Genomic DNA, 6,161 nt, shown 5'->3' with positions numbered 1-6,161 from the left:
CCCGATGCAGTGTTTTCGTGCTCTGTTCTCACGACTACCTCCTGGTCCAAATGCAGGTTTTGCATAAGCGCTATGTTCTGGGATTCCCATTCTTCTCAGAGTTAGCCACTGGTTGCAGTGATCCACAGTGTCAAATGCCTTTTCATAGTCAATGAAATAAAAATAGACATTCTTCTGGTATTCTCTGCTTTCAGCCAAGATCCATCTAAAATTATCTGTAATATCCCAAGTATCCACAGCGTCTTCTAAATCCAGCCTGCACTTCTGGCAGTTCTCTGTTGATGTGCTGTTCCAGTCATTTTGGGATCATTTTAGCAGAATCTTGCTTGCATGCAGTATTAATGATATTATTCAATAATTTCCACAACCTGTAGGGTTACCTTTCTTTGGAATGGGAAGAAATATGGATCTCTTCCAGTCAGGTGGCCAGGTGATTGTCCTCCAGATTTCTTGGCACAACCTGTTGAGCGCATACAGAGCAGCATCTGTTTGTTGAAATATGGCAATTAGTATGCCATCTCTTTCATCAATTTGCCAATTCCTTCAGAGCAGCTTGAACTTCCTTCATCATCACAAGCTTTTGCTCATATGTTGTTTCAGGAAATTCTTCTGTGTCATCCAATTTCTTTTGATACAGTGACAGTATATTCATTCAATCTTCTTCTTTTTAAAGTTTTTTATTAATTTTTTTCTTGTTGGGTACCATTGAATCACATCTGACTGGCACAGGAGGAGATTGCCCCTCCTTCTCCAGCAGAGCATCTGGGGGATTCAAACTGTGTGCCTTTGGGATTGCAGTGTAGCTTCTTGCCACTAGGCCACCAGAGCTCCCTTCTTCCATCTTATTTTAATGCTTCCTGGATCATTTCATATTCTGCTTAAAGAAGTCTCTCCTAATAACATGTCCAAAGTATGTGAGACAAAACTTCACCATCCTTGCCTCCAAAGAGTACACTTTTAAGTACTCCTTGTTCGTTGTTACCCTTATTCATTGTCTGGTACCTAGATGTATACAGGTGATTGGAAACACTGTGGCTTGAATCACAAAGATGCACCTTAGTCCTTAAACTGATATCATTGGTCTTGAGGACTTTAAAAAGATCTTTGAGAGCCAACTTTCTCAATGCAATAGGTCTCCTTATCTCTTGACTACGGGTACCAAGGGTGTTGACTGTGGATCCTAATTGTTTCTTATTATATCATGTAAATGTATGTAATAGAGAAAGGTAATAGATCCACATTTGTTTTTAAAGACAGTATCTCCTACTGATTGCACTTTGGTTACTTCTCTGTATGTTGTCCCTTTTCTTTTATGCATTTTATCAACCTACTTCATGGACTCTGATAAAGTAATGATACAAAATTAGAATTAAAATATTACCCTAATTTCATTTCTTTCACTCATAGTTAAAATGAATTTTCTAAATTCATTTTTTTAAAATACTGTAAATAAGCTTTCTTTATACCTATTTAATCTGTGTCCTAAACAAACTCTTCAAGAGCTGGAAATATGATAGAAGAATGTGACATCAGAATTGGAGGAAGACTCATCAACAGGTTGTATCAATATGACAACTTTGCTTGCTCAAAGTGAAGAAGACTTGAAATACAAGACTACAGCTTTCAATATAGATTACTTCTAGACATCAAGAAAACAAAAATTCTTACCACTGTATCACTAAGCAACATCCTGATAGAGAAAAGATTGAAGTTGTCAGTGATTTAATCTTACATAGATTGAAAATCAACACTTTTAGTATGTGCAGTAAAGAAATCAAAAGAGATGTTTTATTGGGAGATGCTTCTATCAAGAACCACTGTAGAGTGATAAAGAGTAATGATTTCAGTTTAAAGATGAATCCATGGCATTTTAAATTACTAGAGTATTGAGGATATCGCAGACTGCTCGGAAAACAGATTCATCCTGGAAAGGTTAAACCTGGCGGCTCCTTGGAAGCAAGGATTCTGAGGCTCCGTCTAATGTACTTTGGATATGTTGTAAGGAGGGGCCGGTCCTTGGAGAGGGACATCATGCTTGGGAGTGGGGAGGGACAGTGCAGAAGGGGAAGGCCCTCTATGAGGTGGTTTGATTCAGTGACGGGGTAATCGGGATGGGTGTGTCAGAGACAGTGCGATTGGCACAGGATAGAGCAGAGTTTAGGGCTGTTGTACATAGGGTCGCTATGAGTCACAAGCAACTCGACGGCACATAACAACAACAACATACATGCATCTGAAAGATGGACCATTACTAAGTTTGAAAGAAGAAGAACTGATGTCTTTGAGTTGTGGTGCTGGAGAAGAGTACTGAATATTTCATGGACTGCCAAGAGAACAAAGTGCTTAAGGTTCTCTGTTTCAGCAAGCAGGATTGTGTCATCTGCATGAAACAGGTTGTTGATGAGTCTACCTCCAATCTTGATGCCACATATCTCCTTATAGAGCCCAGACTCTTGAACAATCTATTCTGCATCCAAATTAAAAAGGTACAGAGATGGAACATATCCCTGGCTGTATACACCCTTCCCAGTTTTGAACCATGCAGTTTTTCTTTGCTCTGTTCTGATGAATTATTTTTGGGGGTGCTTTTGGTTTATATTGGCTAGGATTTTGTTAAGGATTTTTACCTCTATATCCATGAGAGACATTGGTCTGTAGTTTTCATTTTTGATACTATCTTTTCCTGGTTTTGGTATTAGGGTTATGCTTACTTCATAGAATGACTCTGCAAGTGTTCTTGCATTTTCAAATAATTTAAGTACAATTGGTGATAGCTCCTCTGTGAATGTTTGGTAGAATTCAGCTGTGAAGTCATCTGGTCCAGGACTTTTCTTATGGGGTAGTCTTTATGACCTTTTCAATTTCTTCTTTTGTGATAGATCTGTTAAGTGTTCTACATCTGTCCTTGGCAATCTGGTTAGGGCATGAATTTCAAGGAATTTGTCCATTTCCTCTATTGTTGTTGTTGTTAACTTCCCTCGAGTCGTAGGCGACTCATAGTGACCCTAGGCATGAAAGTCCTGGACACCTGTATAACTTTTGTCTTTTCTCCAGGTTCATAGGATTTCCAGAGGCAAGCTGTTATGAAAGTGGATACCACTCCTGCTTCCAAACTTGTTTTAATCGGGGAGTTTCACCAAACACTGTCTACCTTGGGTAACTATTCTTGCATTTGACTCATCAGTGTCACAGTGTTCAGCTTCACAGCAACCACAAGTTACCTCTGTACAGCAAGTGGACATACCAGGGTTATATGACCTAGAAGAATGTTTCACCAAAAACAAGTAAAGGCAGGCCTGAGGATCGAAGAGTAGTCACCCACCTTTAGCTTGGGTGCATGACTTTCTGTCCGCTAGGCTAACTGCTCTCTCTCTTTGCTATTGTTTTTGTTGTTAAGTGCCATTAAGTCATGAATGAAAGTAGGAGTGGTATCCACTTCCATAATAGCTTGCCTCTGGAAACTCTATGAACCTAGAGAAAGGAAGAAAGTTATACAGGTGTCCAGGACTTTTGTTCATAGGGTCGCTATGAGTCACCTACAACTTGAAGCACTTAACAACAGCATTTCGCCTAGGGTTTCAAATTTATCAGAGTCTAGGTTTTAAAAATATTCCAATATTATTAATTTAATGTCATTTCGCTCTATTTTTATGTCACCTCTATAATTTTGTAATTGAGTTATCTGTGTCTTCTTTTTTGTTCCTTTTGTTAAGGCTGCCAGTGGTTTGTCAATTTTATTGACCTTTTTAAAAAACCAGTTCCTGGTCTTATTGATGGTTTCAATTGTTCTGTTTTTCATCTTATTGATTTCAGCTCTTGTCCTTATAATTTCTTCTATAGGCTCTAGGATTGGATTGTGTTCTTCTATTTGATGAAGTTGTTGAATTAGATCATTGGGTTTTTTTCTTCTTTCTTCCTTTTCTATGTGTGTCTATTGCTTTGAACTGCCCCCTGTGGACTGCCTTAGCTGTATCCCAGAGGCTTTGGTACCCTTGTCTCTTGACATGTTGTTTAATGAAATTATGCGATGTAAGCCAGTTCTTTTTGGTACAGTGACTCTGTGTACTTCATGTTCATTCGCTACTTCCGAGGTCATTAAAAATTCCGTCCATAGCATCTTTAAGTGTTAGCACTTGAGGCTTTAATTAGATCTTCAGTTCCTTTAACTTGAGAAATACCAAGCTGGTTCATCTCTTTTGATTTTCTGACTCCAGCTCTTCACACGTTTTATTATAATTTTTAAAAAATAACATTTTTAATTTTAATTGTGATTTTTAAGTGTTTATAGAAAAATTAGATTTTCATTTGTTCATTATTGCCTCTCTCCACTCCGACTATTACTTTTTTTTAAAGTTCGTTCATTGTTGCACAGCTACTACCCCCCACTCCTTTGCTTTATCTTCCTGAGCAGCTTTTTGAAATCTTCTGTTCAGCTCCTTAACTTCCTGATTTCTTTTCTTGCATTTCTTCTCCACATTCTAGTGCAATATTCAAAGTATCTTCAACATCTTCGCAGTCTTTTTTTCACTGTTTGTAATGACCTTTTGCATTCTTCATGGATGACATTCTTGATACCATATTACAGCTCATGTGGTCTTTGTTAATTAGTGTTCAAGGTCTCAAACCTGTTCTTGAGTTGGTTTTTAAGTTCAGGTAGGAAAGGATTAATCTAAAATTTTGGTTATAGGTTGCCATTTTACAATTTTCTTTAGCTTCAGTTTGAACTTGTAGTTAATGATCTGTTTCACAATCAGCACCTGGCCTAGTTTTCACAGTTTATATTGATCTTCTCCAGTGATTCTTCCCACGGTTGTAATCAGTTAGGAGCCTGTTTAGTTCATTGGGTGAAATCTATGTGTATAGTCACCATTTGTGGTTTGTTTGGGTTTTTTTGTTTTGTTTTATTTTTTAAATAAAAGGTATTTGCAATGAGTAAGTTCTTGATTGTACAAAATTCTAAGAGTGTCATTATTGTGACCAAACCCAAATTTTCCAACTATTAATCCTTCTTCCTTGTTCCCAACTTTTGCATTCCAGTCACCAATTATTATTAATTGATCTTGGTTGCATGTTCAATCAATTTCTGACTGCAAAAGTTGGTAGAAATCTTCTATTTCCTCTTCTTTGTCTCTAGTAATTGATGCATAGATTTGAATGATAGTAATATTAATAGGTCTTCCTTCTGCTCATATGGATATCATCCTGTCATTCAAAACAATGTATTTCAGCATGAATCTACAAAGGGTCTTTTGACTATGAAAGCAACACCATTTTTCATAACCTTTTCTTTTCCAGTGTAGTAGATCACATGATTTTTTTATTCAAAATATCCCATGCTTGTCCATCTCACCTCACTAATACCTAGTTTGCCAATATTTATAGGTTCTATTTATTCCTAAACAAAATCCAATTTTCCTACAACTGTAATTCTCACATTTAGATTCCAATCACTACTGTCTGTTTGCACTTGTTCCTCATTTGTTTTTACCCAATGTGAGGATTCAGCCTGTGGTGCTATATCTGCCAGTCTAGTCTAAGTGTACCTTCTTGTTTTTAGGCTTCTGGATGCTTAACTTTAGAACATTCTGACAGACAGGCATTTACCTAAAAGAGCTGATGAAAGACAATTTACCATTACACAACTAACATATTCAGTGTTGGCCCTGCCTTCAGCCTGTTGTCTAATATAGCCCCCTGTCCTACCCTGCCTGCATATCCACTCTGTTCCCTCACCTCACCCTACCAGTACCACGCCTCCCCTGACCTAACCTAACCCCTGATATGATAGCTCATGCCTTTGGCCAGTTTTATCCTCTCATTATCTCTTTGCTCCCCAATGATGTTGGAGCTCTGGGCAGTTGCAGGCCTGTAACTGGGAGTCAATCAGCTGGGGGGCTGGCGGCTGGGCGGCTGGCAAATATGATGTGAAATGTTTTATTAATTATGGTATGAATCCATTAATATAAAAAACTGAGAACAGTTTAAACACATTTAGAATCAAGCATCAGAGAGAGAGGAGAAAGGAAAGAAATGCTTGTTAAAAGTATAGTCCATATTCCTTCAAGATTATGAATATATATATATATATTTGTTGTTGTTGTTGTTGTTATGTGCCGTCGAGTCGCTTGCGACTCATAGCGACCCTATGTACAACAGCCCTA

The sequence above is a fragment of the Elephantulus edwardii genome, unplaced genomic scaffold (assembly GCF_000299155.1).
Source record: "Elephantulus edwardii isolate Elephantulus edwardi_28Jun2011 unplaced genomic scaffold, EleEdw1.0 scaffold00043, whole genome shotgun sequence".
NCBI lineage: Eukaryota > Metazoa > Chordata > Mammalia > Macroscelidea > Macroscelididae > Elephantulus > Elephantulus edwardii.
The sequence above is the reverse complement of the archived record's forward strand: the minus strand, read 5'-3'. Positions refer to the sequence as shown.